Source organism: Tamandua tetradactyla, chromosome 5, assembly GCF_023851605.1.
Source record: "Tamandua tetradactyla isolate mTamTet1 chromosome 5, mTamTet1.pri, whole genome shotgun sequence".
NCBI lineage: Eukaryota > Metazoa > Chordata > Mammalia > Pilosa > Myrmecophagidae > Tamandua > Tamandua tetradactyla.
The window spans coordinates 84223526-84243764 of NC_135331.1; the positions used below are offsets into that span (position 1 = coordinate 84223526).

At 41.6% G+C, this 20239-nt stretch overlaps 1 pseudogene across 1 annotated transcript in view; it reads left to right on the top strand.

The window, feature by feature from the left end:
• The first annotated feature begins 543 nt into the window (after positions 1-543).
• LOC143683184 (putative olfactory receptor 2I1 pseudogene) overlaps positions 544-20239 on the top strand; it is a 49937-nt pseudogene continuing 30241 nt past the window's right edge. Inside the window, exons 1-2 of the transcript XR_013175416.1 lie at positions 544-610; positions 5179-6203. The product of XR_013175416.1 is annotated as a putative olfactory receptor 2I1 pseudogene (transcript). The remainder of the gene's footprint in view (positions 611-5178; positions 6204-20239) is intronic.

Genomic DNA, 20239 nt, shown 5'->3' on the forward strand with positions numbered 1-20239 from the left:
AGGAAGCAAAAAGAGACATGGGAGGGCTTCCTGGAAGAAACAGCACTTATGCTGAGCTTTCAACATTGGTAGGTCTCAAGTCAAGTGAGAAGACAAGGAGGGCATTTCTTTCAAGCAAAATGAAATGCAAGTGCAAAGATGTGGAGGTAGGAACACTCAAGGAGTCACCCAATCTAACCAACACAGAAGTTTCTGTGAGGACAATGTATATTGAAACTTGCTGCCAGATTGTTGGAATCTCTTAATATCATGTCTCTGGCCTTTGAGTTTTACCTGAAAAAAGAAATGCAGAAGATGGTCACCTCCTTCTGATCTCATCCATCACACTTACTGAGGCAAGATGGATTTGATTTAATTTCAATGAAAAACAAGGACTTTTAAAGATCCTGAGACAGGTGGAAAGGAAACAGAGGGGGCCATGAAGAAAGGATTTATGTGTTATCATATTATGCAAAGCCTTTTCCAGCTTTTTTTATTATGCCGCCAAACACAAATAAGAATGGATCAAATTTCAGCCCATTTGCCATAGAAGCCATATTCACCATGCACATTCCCACACCTGCAATTTTGTCATCAATGGCTCTCCTGGACTTCAGCAATAGCCCTCATGGTCAGATGATGACCCTGTTCTTCCTCTGAAGAATCTTCACTGCTTTCCTCCCCCTAACATGCCCTCCACTCTCCATTCTCAAGGAACTCACAGCCATTCTTTGGATGTCCATTGCCTTGTGCCATTAGTGCTTTAAAAATTGTTACTTTGCTTTGTTTTTAAGGACTTTAACTTGTCTCCTTAGAGTATAAATTCCCCATGTGCAGGACATTTTATTGTGTTCTTTGTAACTCCAGCACCATACTTAACAGAAAGTAAAATAATAAGAACTACTACTTGTGGAGTGCTTGCCATCACTGAGCACATCACATTCATTCATTCATTCCACAAATCCATTCACAGCCTGCTATGGACCAGTGAAATATTTGGTCTGTTAGATAATGGTGAGTGCTAAGGAGAAAGTAATAAGCATGGAAAGAAAAAGGAATGCTTGGGGAAGTGATTTAAATTTTAAACAGAGTTACCAAAGGAACCCTCCCTGAGAAGCTGACATTCAAATAAATTTTCTGAAGGTAATGAGAGAAGTATCAAGCAGTTTTCCGAGAGAAGCTCATTTCATGCAGAATGCACAGCAAAACCAAAGGCCCTGAGGAAGGCACATACCTAGCATGGTCTAGAAACAGCAAGGAGGCCACATGTGGCTAAGGCAGACTGAATGAGCAGGAGGAGGAAGAAAGGAGGCCAGAAAGGAACAAGGGGCCAGATCAGGTAGGGCAGCGATCCTCAACTCTGCCCTCAAGGAGGAATTTGGTACTGTCTGGAGATGTTTTTGATTGTCACAATTGGAAAGGAATTCTACTGGCATCTAATGCATAGAAGCCATGGATGCTGCTACACAACCTCAATCTATTAGACAACTCCATACAACAAAGAATTGTCCAGCCCAAAATGTCAAGAGTTGAAATTGAGAAACTCTTATGTAGAACCTTTTAGGTGTACTTAGGGGTTGATTTTTATTCTGAGGTGGCAAAGTGATGAGAGATTTATAGCATAGAAGTGGCATGATATGAATTGTATTGGGTTTTAAATGGTTACTGTGGTTTCTGTGCTGAAAATACAGTGAAGAATAAGGGCAGCGGTTTCTGGTATATTGCATTCTGGCAGCTTACTAACTAAAACAGCATGTATGAATGAATGACCTAAAAGAACAGTCCAAACAGTAGAGTAGGGAACATACTCTGATTGCTAGATGACACCTTCCCCACCCCCTATAGTTAGTGATCAGGGATATAGAGCGAAACCTCTCAGCATGGCAGTGTGCCTTTCCCCAGCCACAGTCAGCTCAACAAATGGAGGGAGAGAGTGAGATTAGAGTTGGATTTAAGTAGGATAGTGATTCAGCCAAAAGAGTATACCAAAGTGAAAAGAGGCATGAGAATTGAAAGTGTGGGAGCAGGGGAGTAATTGCAACCAGCTCCATGGACCAAGCTGGAGAGAGAGAAGCAAAGATGGAGGGAGGGGAGGGACAGTGATAAATTCCCAGATACCCTAACTGAAGAAGGAACTGAGAGCAGAGGGTACAGGAAGTATAATCTATATGGATACTGGAGAGAGTGAGCATGAGCCAGGAGCAAAAGTCTCCAAGGAATGAGGGGTGCTCAAGGGCTGAGGATGGAGTGATGGTCACAAAGAGGGGTAGTGGGCAAAAGTCAATGACTTGAGCATCAGAGATGCATCCCCATTGGAGGATTACTTCATAATATCTACATCTCTGACAGATAAGGATTTATTTTGTTTTGTTTTGTTTTACGTTTTACAAATAATAACACTGAGAATCACTGAAGCTAAGTAACTTGCTCAAGGTGACTCAACCAGATAATGAAATTCCAAACCAGTTAAAGCTTAGGATTTAGAAATTTCAGTGAAAAGAATTATGCTACCTCTGGTCTCCACACACTGACAGAGATGAACTGTCGTAAAATGATTTGCCCTCCTCCACCCAGAGACTCCTCTCTGGACAACTTTATGCAAAGCACTAATTAAGGGAGTGGGACACAGATTCCCCAGAGCTCTGTCCTCTCTTCTATATCGTCAGGGGAGTTGATTCCCCTGTGTACACTATTACTTACCAACACCTTTCCTCCTTGTGACCAACTGCTATGCCCTTTAGAATCAAAGGGAGTATTTGTGCTGCCACCTCTGATTGGTGCTGATTCTGTGTGTTCTGTAGTTCTCACCTTCTTGGTTCCCTATGACAGGCACTCCAAGAACACACATCAGCACCTCTGTCTAAATTTGATGCTTTACAAGGCTTCTTCTCCAAAGACATTCTATCCATTCTTCTGCTGACAAGCAAGATGGCACTCAACCCACATATTCTTCCCGAGGTGCCTGGTTCTGCTCTCAGTCACTCCTTCCAGCAATCAACACAGTCACACAACTGTATCTTTTTTTAATCCTTCCCACCACCATTTCGAACTCCAGAACACAAGAGTAAGAGCAAAGACCAACCTACCACAGGAAACTGAAGGTCTAAACATCAGTGCCAGAGAGCAAGACATGAAGGTTAGTTTGTGATTACATTGCCATAGGGTAAAATGGTCTTATGAATGAGGATACCATTCTAGAATCTCAAATTAAGTTTGGAGTCACATTGTAGAATATTTTGTACAGCTGATTTGCCTTCTGTATGCTTGAGGGGAATGATGGGGTATATGTTTATGCATATGCATATATCTGAGCTATATATTTGATAATTTGTTCATACAGGTAATAGGAGCAATTTCTGTGCAATTTTATTGGTGTGTGCCTGTTTTCATGTGAGAAGAGTTTTATGTGCTTGGAGGGCAATGGTTTAGGACTTGCAGGTGTGAGCTTGTGTATGTCTGGATGATCACAGCATTAGAGAATTTTACTTTTCTGAACACAACATTCCAGTCACCACTGGATGATAAGCATGATTGCTAACCTCTTGCACTTTATTCTTCTCCAATATGACCCCAAGATGTTACTATTTTTAGAAATAAAGTTCAGGCTTTGCAGGTTCTTTAATCCTCCATGGTCCCAAACATAATAGCCTCAAATTAGTTAGAAAAAAAAAAAAAAAAAAGGTAAGGACCTCAGAGTCAGAGTTGGGTACAAACCCTCTAAGTACATATATAAGCTAGATAACCTTGGGCAAGTTTGTTAAGCTTATTAGTCTCCTACATTCATCTATTAAAAAGGACTATTATCTAATTTGCTCTTTCCTCATTTCTGAGATAGGGACGGTAATAGGTAACATTAACAGAATATGTGCTATGTGTTCTCAAGCACTGTTCTAGGAGTTTTTACCTATTTAACCCACTTAGATGCTTCATTTGACAGATAAGGAAACTGAGGCACAGAGAGGTTAAGTAACATGTCTGTGGTTGCCCAGCTAGGAAATGGCATCTGCATGACTCTAACTCAGACAGTCCAGCTCTAGAAACTTGTTCTTACTCACATTAATGCTTGCCTCAGTATAACGGTGGTAAATGAGAGAACAATATAAACATGATATTTTGTTAGGAGAAGAAGGGGTGTATCCTGCTGAAAATAAAAGGTGAACAGATTATGATATTTATATTAAGAATACTGAATGTGATGTCTAAACTGTTATTCGTATATTGATGACACCCATCATAAAACATGCAGTAGAAATATCTGATTAACTTTTATCTACCACATCAACTATTAGGTCATCAGATTCAGCATCATTCTCAAAGATTAAATGGCCCTGTGCCCCTCTTATCTTATTTTATTATTTTTTGAGGAATATTTATTGATTTTACAGCCAGGGGAATAGGACAGGAAACTTAGAATTCATCAAATTCAAATTCTTCATTGTGCATGTGAAAACATTGAGGCAGAAGGCAATGAAGTGACTTTCCCATATCAAATAACTGCCGAATGGCAGTTAAACTACACAGAACTTAGGTTTCCTGATTTTTGTCTAGTGTTTTTTCCTCTAACAGCTGACTCTTGATGTAAAGGTTAGAATGCATGTGCTGATCAAGATCATCACTCAAGACTTAGGACAGGAGGTACATTGTCATGGAAGCTGTCTCTATACATTACAGATTAGGCAGCAGTAGGCAGCAGGATGATCGGGTGCATTAATAGAAGCAGAGCATCTGAAACAAGGAAGGTGATAGTTCTGATCTACCAAGTGTTGGTTTGACCAAGCCTGGGTTATTATACTTATTTTTAAGCACCACAGATTTTCAAGGAAGGGAGAGGGAGGCTTAGAGTGAAATTTGTAGTCACATACCTGAAGGGTTGTCATGTGGGAGGGAGGCTGGATTCTTCTTTGGTTCAGCCCCTAGGTATACAACCAGATTTGGAAACCAGGCAAGCCTAGTACAAGTCCCACACATCCACTGACTAGCAACGATCTTAAGACAACTTACTTAGCTTTTCTGGGCCTCAACTTATTCCTCCATAAAATGGAGATTCTATCTACCGCATAGGAACTTGTAAATATGTAAATCAAAGTATAGTAAATTTGTGGCTCTCTCCTTAATAAGCATTCAGATCTGTAAATGAGATTACAATCGTACAGAAATATGATATATAAGTCAATCTCTTTCCCCACCCCACCCCCACAGCACGGATTTTTATTTGCTTGGAGAGACAGTATCACCGTTTTAGATTTGTTCCTTCCAAACATTCTGGGAGTTTTCCTCCTTTAGGCCAACCAGAGCACAGAGGAGTACTTCCTCCTGCTGGGATTCTCTAACTGGCCCTCCCTGCAGCCAGTCCTCTTCGCCCTTGTCCTCCTCTGCTACCTGCTGACCCTGGCAGGGAATTCGGGGCTGGTGCTGCTGGTGGTGCACGACCCGCGTCTACACACGCCCATGTACTACTTCCTCTGCCACCTGGCCCTGGTGGACGCGGGCTTCACCGCGAGCGTGGTGCCGCCGCTGCTGGCCAACCTGCTGGGCCGGGCGCGCGAGCTGACTCTAGCAGGCTGCATGACCCAGCTGTGCGTGGCGCTGGCGCTGGGCGGGGCCGAGTGCGTCCTCCTGGCGGTGATGGCGCTGGACCGCGCGGCAGCCGCGTGCCGCCCGCTGCGCTACGCCGGGCTCGCCTCGCCCCGCCTCTGCCGCGTGCTGGCCGGCGCCTCCTGGCTGGGCGGCCTCGCCAACTCCGCGGCGCAAACGGCGCTCCTGGCCACGCGGCCGCTGTGCGTGCCCCTCCAGGTCGACCACTTCTTTTGCGAGCTGCCCGCGCTGCTCAAACTGGCCTGCGGCGGCGGCGGCCAAGACTCCACTGAGAGCCAGATGTTCGTCGCCCGCGTGGTAATCCTGCTGCTGCCGTCCGCCGTCATCCTGGCCTCCTACGGCGCCGTGGCCCGCGTGGTGTGGGGCATGAGAAGCCGCGGAGGCCGGAGAAAAGCGGTGAGCACGTGTGGGGCCCACCTGACTGCCGTTTGCCTGTTCTATGGCTCAGCCATCTACACCTACCTGCAACCCACGCACAGCTTCAAACAAGGGCGGGGCAAGTTCATCTCGCTCTTCTACACCGTGGTTACACCCGCCCTCAACCCGCTTATCTACACCCTGAGGAATAAGGAGGTGAAAGAGGCAGCGAGGACGTTCCTGGGGAGCCTGAGGAGAACGCAGGCAGGACAGTGAGTGGGGAAGGGAAGAAAGAACCTGTCAGTCCAGGACCCAAGAATGGAAATGCTGTTGGAGAGTCAGTCAGTTTCGCTTCAAGCTGTTCATTTCTGATAGAAAATCTACAAGATTTGTCCTTGGGGAGCCCAAGGTTAATGGGGGAGATTAACCCTGCATCTCTTCAGAAGTGTTCAGCTTCGTGAAGGAAAAATCTGTATATCCTCTCAAATAAATAGCGTACATGTTTAGGGATATGGAAATGGCCCTCGGGCTTTTCTCCCAATTTGATGAAAGGAGGAGGCATGATTTGGGGGAGGGGGCAACGCCCCATCCTTAGGAGACACAGTAACCAATCCTCAAACCCCATATGCAGGTGAGATGATGAGTGACATGATGCTTACCTTCATAAGCTTTCTTCCAGTTTCTGCTGTCAGGGGTCTCAGTTTGACAAGGAAATCATACACCTTAACCAGCATGAGAGTCCATCCAGAAAAAAGGAGCCATGGTGTCTCTTCTTAGGAAAACAGTCCAAAGGAGATATAATTCCCACCTGGTCTGGTGACCAGTGCCCACGGCAGGGCACCTGACCCAGAAGAGTGATGAGGAACACTCCTAAGTGTGATGAGTTGTGCTAAGTGGGGTTAAGTTGGGAACCTCACCTGTAGGAAGTATTTCTTGAGCCAATTTCAAACAAGGAAAGGGACTAGAACTGGTGAGGAAGAAGGCAAGCATATCTCAGGTTATGGGAAAATATTCAAGTGATGAGCAGGAAGATCTGAGAGAGGGGCCCTGAGGCAGAGGAGTAAATGTAGGGAGTAAGATCAAGCTTCCAAGAGAGAGGAGCAGGATCTGGTGGTGAAGGAAGTAAAAAGGAAAAGTCTCCTGCAGCAGAACTTGGGCAGAGTGCTGGGGCCAGGCCAGAGGTCAAAATTTACCCCTCAACAAGACTGATTCTGTGACCAAAAGAAGACCTGCCACACACCCTAAGCCAAGCTGGACAGAGACTGGCCCACAGTCCCTCAACTCTTAGAAAGTCCATTCCCTCCTGAGAAGCATCTGTCCTGAAGAATTCCCCACAAGTAGCACAGAATCTAGATCCCCATGGAAAACAGCTGCCAGTCCACCACCATCTCCAGAAATAAGAACAATTTTAACTAGTTCTGGTCATACAGAGTAGGGAGGGGCATAGGGCCGGATTTTATTTCATATATCAAACAGTCTTAAATAAGGAGAAAGTTTAATTTAATATCTAATTTATTTATGAATTAAATTGTGATCAAGTCAGAGTAATTTACTTCACAATAATTCACTTCACTGTTCTCTTTAGAAATTCAGTTCAGATCAACCATTATTGACTGATATTTTACATGAAGCATAAATGGAAAACATAAAAATTAGAAAAGCAGGGATCCCAACCTAAAATTACTGTCTTGTCAGATAGGGAAGGAAGTTCTATGAATCACAGGGAACACAGAAGGAATTGAATACTAAGCTGGCTTTGAATGCTGTCTCTCATGAGCCTTGGTAATTCATTGTTTATTTTCCTTAACATCTTATACACTATTCTGCCCTTTAATTATGTTAAAATCAAAGAATCATACAGTTGAAAAGGTATTCCATCCCCCACACCCAGATCTTACTTTTTATATTTAACTCTTTATTCATTTTTATTCATCCTTTATTCAAAGGATATAATTGGTGAGTAAGAGCTGAAAGGAAATAAGCACTTTTTCTACTGAGATCACTCCAATGCAACGGCAATCACCCTCCAATGCAGGGGAAAGCCAGGACGAGTAAACTCCCCCTTCTTTTTTTTTTTTTTATTTTTTTTTTTTAAAGGAAAGACAGAGAGAAGGAAGGAAGGATAGAAGGAAGGAAGGAAGGAAGAAAGGGAAACATTTTTAAACATTTTCTTGTTTTATTGTATTCTGTTTCTCCGTTTTTGTTACATGGGCTGGGGCCGGGAATCGAACCGAGGTCCTCCGGCATAGCAGGCAAGCACTTTGCCCGCTGAGCCACCGCGGCCCCCCTAAACTCCCCCTTCTGATGTCATAATCTGCTCACCCTTGTGTTATCACCTGAAAGCCTGGGAGGAGCTCCCTCATAGCCCATTCAAAAATATCTTCCCAACCTGCACATCACAGATCCTGTCTGGTATTCCTCCACTGGAGTGTCTCTCCTCTGTGTTGTGTTCCCACATTCCAGGTTCTCTTCATAATATATATATATATTCTTATTTAAGGTAAGATATTGGGTCATTAGCAAGTTGAGATAAATTAGTTTTGTGAAGCTTTTATTTGGGAGGAGAGGGAATCTTGAATTTAAGAACTCTGCACTTATAGTTTATGGTATATTGGAGTGGCTAAAGGGAAGCACCTGAAACTGTTGCACTGTATTCTAGTTGCCTAGATTCTTGAAGAGGATAGTATAAAAATATGTCATTTACAATGTGATTGTGTGATTGTTAGAACCTTGTGTCTGATGCTCCTTATATCCAGGGTATGGACAGATAAGTAAAAAAATATATGGATAAAAATAAGTCAATAAATAATAGGGGTAAAAGGATAAAATAAATTGGGTAGATAGAAACACTAGTGGTCAATGAGAGGGAGGGGTAAGGTATATGGTATGTATGAGTTTTTTCTGTTTTTGTTTCATTTTTCTGGAGTGATATAAATATTCTAAAAACTGATCATGGTAATAAATACACAGCTATGTGATGATATTGTGAGGCATTGATTGGAGATCATGTATAAAAAGTAGGTGTGTGAAGATTTTTTAAATAAAAAAATTAAGAAAAAATAACCCTGGGCTCCAAACTAAGATAGGGAGAAAGGACATGAGAAAGTATTTCCATATTTTCAAAATTTGCCAGCCCTGTTGAACTCAAAGCTCAGTCCTCTTCCTACCGTTTATTCCTAATAGTTCAAGGTTTGACACAAAACATAAATCAGCAGCCAGATGTCCAGTTTCTCTCCACAAGACCTTTCTTTCCATTTTCCAGATAACTCCTGTCTGCTCTCCTTCAAGATGCCTTCCTGGGTATCCTGCTCCCGGAGCACCATCCCCATTCCAGTTCCCAAATTCACACCCACCCACCCACCCAGCTCTTAAAGGCGCTTTTCTTTTTCCCACCTCTTTGTCAGATCTCAACTTACACATATGCAGGGTGCATTTGGAGCCATCTCTACAGTCAAGAAAGTAGAAATATAAGGCTGAGAAAAGGACATCGAGCTTATATGCAGACAATTGAGTTGGAAACACCCTGCCTGGACTGTGATGTTTATCTTTAGGCTGCTTTGCTGTACCCTTTGTTTTTAGCACAGTCTCAGAAATTTTCTTTCACTTTTTCTGGGGTACAGTCAATAAAAAAGAATACTTTCTTGATCAGGCATTTCTCGTATCACCAATCCATTTACACACCTCATTCGAAACACAACATGGTCCTCCTTTGTTGAAAGCTTCCCCCTGAGTAATACCCCACTTTCCCCTGAGTAATACCCCACTGCCCCACTCTCAGTCCTGATTTATGACTTTCCAACTTTCAGTTCTGGGGTTTCATGTTGAAAAGAAAGCCATACAGGAAAGAAAATAAACACTCACCCAATTGTGGAGAAGAGAAGAATTTATTCATGATCCTGCAAGAATGGGCACACAACCGGAATATGGCTGACATGCCAAGAAATAGAATACCACAGGTTTTATACCCTAAGATTAGCACGCAGGTCCCTCCCCTGTTTCTCCACTGACGATACTACAGAGGTGAAAGCCTATCTGCATAGGTTAACTAATTCAAATTTTCCACCAGAGTTTCCCACTTTTGATTATACTTTAATTTCAGTGACTCTGGCCGTTACTTATTTAAGCTTGTTTTTACCTCTATAAGGATGTGACACCAACTCTAGGCTTGCATCAGAGGCCCTCCCTTTTCCCCAGTCTGAGCTGTTTTGCAGCCCTTTGTTTAGATAGTTCCATTTCTTTCCTCCTGTGCCATCTTGTGTGAAAGCTAAACTTAATTTTATCATTAGAAATTCACCCTTTCTTTTTGAACTCTTTTAGATTTCACATTCAGATTTTTTCCAAATTTGATAAGAGCAATTTCACACTCCTCATCATAGGGATCTTCCTCTTCAAGTGGGTATGATTGTTTTGCCTGTGCTGAACAGGCATTTGCTTGATTAGGGCACCTTCAATGAGTATCTGAGCTAGCCCTTGGACACATGGGATAATGTAACACCCAAATGCTTTGAGTACCTCAGCTACGATAATTAAAGAATTTAGCGTGGACAGTGCCATCCCTTTCCATTTCCCAAACCAGGTTTCAAACCACCCCACGAGGTGGTTATTAATGCCTGAATTTTCTGCCAATTCTTTAGAAAAGACTGCTAGGCCTTGTAAATCTTTGGAGATAGTTCCATCTGGGGCTGTATTATTTGGAGATAAATGTATAACGACTGCCCCCAACCATAACACAAATGCCTCCCTTTTAAGTTAGCATCATGTCTAGGGCCATCCTATTCTCCCATGTCATTTGGCTAGTAGCCTCCCACTGTTCTACAAGTCCCTTAACTGCATCTTTGGTGCAATTGATGAATCTTTACTGATTACAATATATATAATTAATCCAATCCGCATTTTTGTGGGTGGTGACCCACCAGAATAAGGATGACTCAAATTCTGCAGCTACTTGATTCCTGGCCTTAAACTTCAACAGGATTGTCCATGGTACCCCCCATACTGTCTAAATAAACTTGATCATCAAAGGAACTAAGTAAAGTTCTTTTCTTTCTTCTTCCTTGGATTAGAACTTCCTCCTCCTTTTCAAATGCCAAGGTGAATGGGATCACCAGTTGGACCAGAGCACAGGTCTCCTTCCAATTCTTAGGTAATACTAGTCGGAGGATGCCCTTTTCACAATATCACCAAAGGTCTGATCGGGGTATGGTTAGCACTGGAGAAATTGCTGGTACTATCCTCAGCCACATCCCACTTGTGTAACTTGGGTACATGAGACCATCGTCCCAAGGCCCTGGAGCCCTTCTCTCCATCTAGAGAGACAGGCAGCATGGTTTCCTGGACTGAGGCATGAAGCAAGTATGGCCTTTACTTTTCTGCCCCTGACTGTAGGGAAAGAGAGGATGATGTACTACAGTTTTCACCAGGAGTAGTATTCTGAAAGAAGTACCATGCATTTAAATTCCTTTTTGTGTTTCTCCATGTCTATTGGAATGGGCATGAGAAAGGCAGTGGGTCAACCTGTTATGCAAGCATAACAGTTGCTCATGTTTAGACTGTGGACTGGATGTTAAATCCATTCCACCTGGGCATTTGTATCTCCATACCCTGTCCCTATTCTATGGTTTGCTTCAATTTTCTGTCTTGACCCCCTGACAACTTTGGTATCATTCTGCATTAGGGAACTAACCTCCAGCTGGGTCACCTTTGGTGCTATTGAAAAGCTAATGGGAGAGGGCGTTGTTGGTGTCTGGGAGAGGACTTATATTCTGAACCTTCCAGGAGGATCTTTCCAATGAGGTCTGCACCCATCCCATATATTCTATCAACTACTACTGCATCTCTGCTGCTGCCGCCTGCTGCATGTTGCTTTCTAAATAGTTTTCAACACTGGGTTGCAATGACAAATTTTGCAATTTGGTGGGTAATTTCCTTTAGAAAAGTTTAATTTTATCTTTTAATGGCCTCTAGGTTTGTGAAATTAATCCCATGTACATGGTCCACTCTTGAAACTGGGTAGTCCATTATACATCATCCCAAGAGGAGCAAGGAGAGGTTCAACTGTAACACCCCCGTAATAGTTGTGGACACAGGTATTTGTTTGCCCCATTCAATTGCCATTGACTTGTTAAGTTTCCAGTCTATTACTTGGCAAGCATCAAACCGTACAGTTTGGGACTCTAAAATTTCAGTTACATTCACCACCAATCTAATAGGGCTCAAATTTGGAAGATAGCTAGTATAATTATTTCCATTTTTAAATTGAGCTCTAATCTATCTTCTTGGTAAGACTTTGTAACCAGTGTCACTATTAACTATATTAGATTAACATGCAGAATCCAAACCCCAAATCCAAAAACCCCTTCTTCCCTCCCAACTATTGTCTGTTTAATGTAATTTTGAGAGGGTCCAGAGTTGGAGTTATTTCCCAGGAATCAGACTGCATTGTTGGTTACTTATCATCCAGCTCAGTTACTGGTCCTTTCTCTTGGGTTTAGTGAGTCGTCTTTCTTTGCCTTCCGGGCGGCCATCTCAGTTGTCAACAGAGCTTGATAGGGTCTTCCCCAGGCCAGTGAGAGTTTGATTATTTCCATGATTTGATGAGGACACAACTGCTGGGTTGGTGTTGATGGAAAGCAAATTCAAGATGTGGGGTCTGGGACAGCAAGCATGGTGCCTGAGGGATGACAGAGTAGAGGACAAAGCCAGTACATAATTCTTAAGGAAGAGGTTCTTTGAGTCTAAGTAAGGGAGCTCTCTAGTTTTTCCAGGAAAAGCAAGCCAGAGAGCATTTCATAAGGGGAAATCCCTAATTCTTTCCTGGGGCAGTTCTAATTCTTAGCAGAGCTATGGGTAGACACTTGGTAACCCAAGATAGCTTGGCTCCTAAGACCAACTTAGAATGATATTTTTTTAAAGTTTTGATTCATTCTTTCTGCCATTCTTGAGGATGGCAGATGCCAGGGTGTATGGAAATCCTATGCAATACTTAAGCTTCACACAACACTTTGTAGTATATGAGAGGTAAAATGACTACGCTTGTCAGAATTGATATTTTCTACCTACCCATAGCAGAGAATAATTTGTTCAAGGATAATTTTGGAAGTTCCTGATGCTTTAGCCAAGGCTAGAGGATATTATGCCTCCACCTACCCTGTAAGATGGTCTACAAAAGCCAGAATATATTTTAGTCATCCTACTGGAAGCATCTTAGTGTGATTAACTTGAATGCTCTGAAATTCTGAAATGGCCTGAGGCCTGGTTTCCTTCCTTTTTCATTTTAATTTTGATAGAGGGAACCTGCGATACCCTCACCCACTCCCCCTCCCCCATACTCCTTCTTGGATGTCCTTCTTATCATTTTCAGTAATCCAGGCTAAACCACTCCTATTTGGTCATCCCTTACCTCCAGGTCCATGAGTGCTATCAGGTCCCTTTCCAACAAGTTACTACCAGTTTCTGGAATGTACAGCAGGGGGCTTATAATTTGGTTATCATCCCAACAGATATTAGTAGGTATGAAAATGGGAACTTTAACTCCTTCCTCTTTTACCCCTGAAACTTTATGGTAACTACCAGATAAACTGATCCCCTTAGGAATGTGGTTCACAGAAGATCGAGCTGCCCCAGTGTTCTAGTTTGCTAGCTGCCAGAATGCAATATACCAGAAATGGAATGACTTTTAAAAGGGAAATTTAATAAGTTGCTAGTTTACAGTTCTAAGGCTGAGAAAATGTCCCAATTAAACAAGTCTATAGAAATGTCCAATCTAAGGCATCCAGGGAAAGATATCTTGGTTCAAGAAGGCCGATGAAGTTCAGGGTTTCTCTCTCAAGTGGAAGGGCACATGGCGAACACAGTCACAGTTTCTCTCTCATCTTGAAAGGCACATGATGAACACAATCAGGGTTCCTCTCTCACCTAGAAGGGCACATGGTGAGCATGGCATCATCTACTAGCTTCTTTTCCTGGCTTCCTTTTTCATGAAGCACCCCGGGAGACTTTTTGCTTCTTCATCTTGAAAGCTCACTGGCTTGTGGGCTCTCGTTGCTATGTTGTTCTTCTCTGGCTCTCTCTGAATCAATCTCATTCTCCAAAATATTTCCTCTTTTATAGGACTCCAGAAACTTCTCAAGACCCACCCAAATGGGTGGAGACATGTCATCATCTAATCCAGCTTAACAACCACTCTTGATTAAACCACATCTCCAGAGAAATGATCTGAATACAGTTTCAAACATGCAGTATTGAATAGGGATTATTCTGCCCTTATGAAATGGGATTTAGATTCAAACATGGCTTTTCTTGGGGACATACATTATTTCAAACTAGCACACCCAGTGTCTCCCAAAAATGTAATTTCTTCCTGATATGGGCTCACTTTCAGATTTACCAAAGTCTTCTGGTGGGCTCTTGAGACAAGGAGCCTCTGAACTGCTAATCCTCAAAATTCATCAGGGATATCATCTGACCTTCTTTCTGTAAACTCGAGCTCTCCCTTTTTAAATGACCAGGTTTCACACAATTATAACACCCTGCTGACTCCTGTGCCCTCCTTGCTCCTTTATCCCTTTTGGCCCAGACTATTTTTCTATCTCACCTCTGCCTGTCTGTGCCCTGCTTTATCTCTCATCTCTTCTTGACCATGTGGTCAACCATGCTCAACATAACTTTAGTTTGTTGCTTCTGTTTTTCCTCTTCCTTTCTCACAAATACTTTCTGAGACTCTCTCAATAACTCTTCTAGGTGTTTATCCATCCACCCATCTATTTCTGTGTATCTTATTTTTTTAATGACAAGCCAAGACCCCATTACATAATTGACTTTCAGCTTTCCTTGGGTGACAGAATTATCAGGGTCCATCTATGAATATTTCCTCACCTGGTCCCTCACCTTTTGCAGGTAAGCAGAGGGAATCTTACTTTTTCTTAAGCCACTACAAGCCTTAGATTTGGGTACAGCCAATTTTATCCCTTGTATAATGAGGTCGCTAAGATCCCTTACTTGTACCCTATCTTCCTGATCATTATTATTCCAATTGGGTCTACATTGGGGAATTTCTGCTTTCCTGCCATTACCCCTTGTCTGCATGGGTGCTGCCTCCCCCACTCTTTCATAGCTGCCCTCCTCACTAATCCCCTTTCTTCTCCCATAATGAGGATATTCAAGATGGACATAAGTTCCGACCAGGTATATAAGCTAGGCTCTAAAAAATGATCCAGTTGTTCAGCTAGCCCTGCTGGGTCATCCATTAATGATTTCCTCTCTTTCTTAAAGTTCCTTACTTCTGTACGCATCAATGGAGTGTTTATGTAACCGATTTCCCCTGATCCAACAGGTACTTCTCTCAGAGGGTATAAGGACTCAACAGGTCTATGATTTTTCACCCTTTTTTTTTTTAATCAGGAGCCCCTGGAAAATGGAAAATTGTATATATCTTTCTTTTTTTTTTTTTAATTTTTTTATTAATCAAAAAAAAGAAAAGAAATTAACACAACATTTAGAAATCATTCCATTCTACACATGCACTCAGTAATTCTTAGCATCATCACATAGATGTATGATCATCATTCTTAGTACATTTGCATCGATTTAGGAAAAGAACTAGCAAAACAGCAGAAAAAGATATAGAATGTTAATATAGAGAAGAGAATTAAAATAATAATACTAATAATATATATATATAAAAAGGAAAAAGAAAAAAACAAAAGATACAAACACACAAACAAACAAACAAAACATATTTCAGGTGCAGCTTCATTCAGTGTTCCAACCTAGTTACATTACACTTAGGTATTATTGTGCTGTCCATTTTTGAGTTTTTGTATCTAGTCCTGTTGCACAGTCTGTATCCCTTCAGCTCCAATTACCCATTATCTTACCCTGTTTCTAACTCCTGCTGGTCTCTGTTACCAATGATATAGTCCAAGCTGATTCTCGAATGTCGGTTCACATCAGTGGGACCATACAGTATTTGTCCTTTAGTTTTTGGCTAGACTCACTCAGCATAATGTTCTCTAGGTCCATCTATGTTATTACATGCTTCATAAGTTTAGTCTGTCTTAAAGCTGCATAATATTTCATCGTAGGTATACGCCACAGTTTGTTTAGCCACTCGTCTGTTGATGGGCATTTTGGCTATTTCCATCTCTTTGAAGTTGTAGATAATGCTGCTATAAACACTGGTGTGCAAATGTCCGTCTGTGTCTTTGCCCTTAAGTCCTTTGAGTAGATACCTAGCAGTGGTATTGCTGGGTCGTAATCCATTCTGCCATTCTATGTCTCTTGATTGGGAAATTCAGTCCATTAACTTTTAGTGTTATTACTGTTTGGATAATATTTTCCTCTACCATTTTGGCTTTTGTATTATATATATCATATCTGATTTTCCTTCTTTCTACACTTTACTCCATACCTCTCTCTTCTGTCTTTTCGTATCTGACTCTAGTGCTCCCTTTAGTATTTCTTGCAGAGCTGGTCTCTTGGTCACAAATTCTCTCAGTGACTTTTTGTCTATAAATGTTTTAATTTCTCCTTCATTTTTGAAGGACAATTTTGCTGGATATAGGAGTCTTGGTTGGCAGTTTTTCTCTTTTAGTGATTTAAATATATCATCCCACTGTCTTCTAGCTTCCATGGTTTCTGCTGAGAAATCTACACATAGTCTTATTGGGTTTCCCTTGTATGTGACAGATTGTTTTTCTCTTGCTGCTTTCAAGATCCTCTCTTTCTCTTTGACCTCTGACATTCTAACTAGTAAATGTCTTGGAGAACGCCTATTTGGGTCTATTCTCTTTGGGGTGCGCTGCACTTCTTGGATCTGTATATTTAGGTCTTTCATAAGAGTTGGGAAATTTTCAGTGATAATTTCTTCCATTAGTTTTTCTCCTCCTTTTCCCTTCTCTTCTCCTTCTGGGACACCCACAACACGTATATTTGTGCGCTTCATATTGTCATTCAGTTCCCTGATTCCCTGCTCAAGTTTTTCCATTCTTTTCCCTATAGTTTCTGTTTCTTTTTGGAATTCAGTTGTTCCATCCTCCAGTTCACTAATTGTAGCTTCTGTCTCTTTAGATCTACCATTTTAGGTATCCATTGTTTTTTCCATTTTTTCTTCTTTGTCCTTCACTCCCACAAGTTCTGTGATTTGTTTTTTCAGATTTTCTATTTCTTCTTTTTGTTCAGCCCATATCTTCTTCATGTCCTCCCTCAATTTATTGATTTGGTTTTTGAAGAGTTTTTCCATTTCTGTTCATATATTCAGCATTAGTTGTCTCAGCTCCTGTATCTCATTTGAACTATTGGTTTGTTCCTTTGATTGGGCCATATCTTCAATTTTCCGAGCGTCATCCATTATTTTCTGCTGGTGTCTGGGCATTTGATCAGATCTCCCTGGGTGTGGGACCCAGCTGGTTGAAAGGTTTTTCTGTGGAATCTCTGGGCTCTGTTTTTCTTTTCCTGCCCAGTAGGTGGCGCTCGTGGCGGTCGTTTGTCTGCGGGGCAGTCGGCCCGGGAAACCGCGCATGGAGGCGGGGGTCGCTGGCCGTGGCTTGGGGGAGTGCTGGTCCAAATTGCCCAGCTGGCCCGAGACGCCAAGCGTGACGGGAGGGCCCCGCTATCCAATGTTCCCAGTCAGACCGGGGAGCCACGTGCGTGGAGGGGACCCCAGACGCCAGCCGCCCCAGCCGGGAAAACGTGCACCCCTCGGGTATCTCACAGCAGTGGATTCTCCCTACCCGTTCAGCCGTTCCAGAATGGGGTACGCTGTCTTTTTTGGTCTCTGTCGTGACTCCGGGAGCTGTTTCGTATTGTTTCTGTTTCTTTAGTTGCTTTTCTGGAGGAGGATCTAAGACCCGCGCGTCTTACTAAGCCGCCATCTTCTCCGGAAGCTCGTATATATCTTTCTTACACTGTTCCAACTCCTTCATCAATTGTTAGTGGGTTGTTGGCCCTGATTGTCCTTCTGACTCCCCAAAGGACAGGGTTGAGGGAATGTGTGTTAGTTCCATTGGATCTTTAGGGTCCAACAGTCTGTGCCCCAGGGGAAGGGAGGGGAGCATAGGGCAGAGGAAGATGCAACAAAGGATTCCAGGCATTAGAGTAACTTTCCAGAAACCTACCACCTCCACATGGGTCCCTGGTCCAGATAAGTCCTTACACCTAGCCCAGCCTCTCCAGAACATCATATAGTTCCATCTCCCTACCCCATATCAGTGACAGACCCTTCCACTATGAAAAATTTAGAATGGCCATAGCCCAAACACACCTAAAGAGAGGCATGGAAAGATCAAAGGTGATGGTGGAGTTATACAGAGAAGACAGAATTTAACAAATGAATATGAATGCTGAATCATTAAATTGATATCTCTTTTAGTCTCTGGTATTTTAGAGGAGCTAGAAATAAAAACCTAACATTGTGGAATGGTAACCCATGTCAAAGTCTAAAATATGTTCTACATCTAATTATGGTTCTGTGTTTGGAAATTTATAGCTTTTTTGTATATATGTTATTGTTCACAAAAAAGAAGGGAAAAAAGTCAATTGCAATGATAAAGAATATAGATATAGATATAGATATAGATATAGATGATATAGATATAGATATAGATATAGATATAGATATAGATATAGATATAGATATAGATATAGATATATACCCTCCTATATTCTGGAGCAGCTAGAAGGAAAAATCTGAGAGGATTGTATGGGAGCCCATGACAAACTCTGGGATCTATCCTGTGACTAGTTGAAGAATGTTTTGAAAACTATTGCTTTTATATTTCTTTGCTTTGTATATATGTTATACTATACAATAAAAAAAAATTTTTTTTAAATGCACATGGCAAATGTCTGTTCACATCACTGCCCTCAACCCTTCTGGGTATATACCAAGTATTGGTATTGCTGGGCAACTCAATATTTGGTTTTCTGGGTAATTGCTAAACTGACTTCCACAGTGACTGAACCATTTTACATTCCCACCAACAATGAATATGTCTTCCAATTTCTCCACATCCTCTCCAACATCTGTAGTTTCCTGTTTGTTTAATAGTAGCCATTCTTGTAGGTGTGAGATGATATCTAATGGTCATCTTAATTTGCACCTCCTTTATAGCCAATGAAGATGAGCAGTTCTGCGTGTCCTTTTTAGCCATCAGTATTTGCTCTTCAGAGATGTGTCTGTTCATAACCTCTGCCCATTTTATAAATGGGGTCTTTGTTCTTTTATTATTGAGTTGTATTATTTCTTTATGTACAGAGGATATCAAGCCTTTATCTGATATGTGATTTCCAAATATTTTCCCCCACTCACGTGGCTCCCTCTACACCTTTTTAACAAAGTCCTTAGAGGCGCAGGAACTCTTTTCTTAAGGAGCTTCCATTTGTTTATTTTTTTTCTTTTGCTGCTTGTGGTTTAGGTATAAAGTTTAAGAAGCTACCTCCTATTGGTAGATCCTGAAGATGTTTCCCTACATTTTCTTCTAGGAGTATTATGGTATTGGCTCTTACATTTAGGTCTTTAAACCATTTTGAATTAAATTTTCTATAGGATGCAAGATAGGAGTCTTCTTTCTTGGTTATTGAAGACCATTTTTCCCATGCCCTATTTTTTGAAAGATTATTCTGTCCCAGTTCAGTGTTTTGGGGGGCCCTATTGAAGATCAAATGTCCGTAAATTTTGGTGGTCAATCTCTGCACTCTCAGTTCTGTTCCATTCCCCAATCTTTCTATCTTTGTACCTGTGCCATGATGTTTTCCCCAATGTTGATAGCAACACTATTCACAATTGCTAAGAGATGGAAACAACCAAGGTACCTATCAACAGATGAGTAGACAAACAAAATGTGGTATAGACATATGATGGAATATTATTCAGCAGTTAGACAAAGTGATGTCCCAAAACATATGACAGCATGGATAGAACTTGAGAACATAATGCTAAATGAAACAAATCAGAAACACAAAAGGACAGATACTGTATGATTCCAGCTTATTATGATTCTGATAAAGCCTCCAGTGGTTTGAAGCAGTGAGAAGGAAAAATCTGAAAGGAAGGGATGGTGCCCCATGACAAACTCTGGGCCCTGTTCTGTAGCTGTTTATTGAAGTGTGCTTTGAAAATCACTGCTTTTTTTTCTTTCTTTGCTTTGGAAATATATGTCATATTTTACAACAAGAAATGGGAATATATATATATATATATACTTAGATACTATATATATATAGGCAAGTATAGGAATATTAGATAAAATAAATTGCTGTAATCAAAATTGAAAAAGTGAAATGTATAGATTTAAAAATGTTTAATAACATA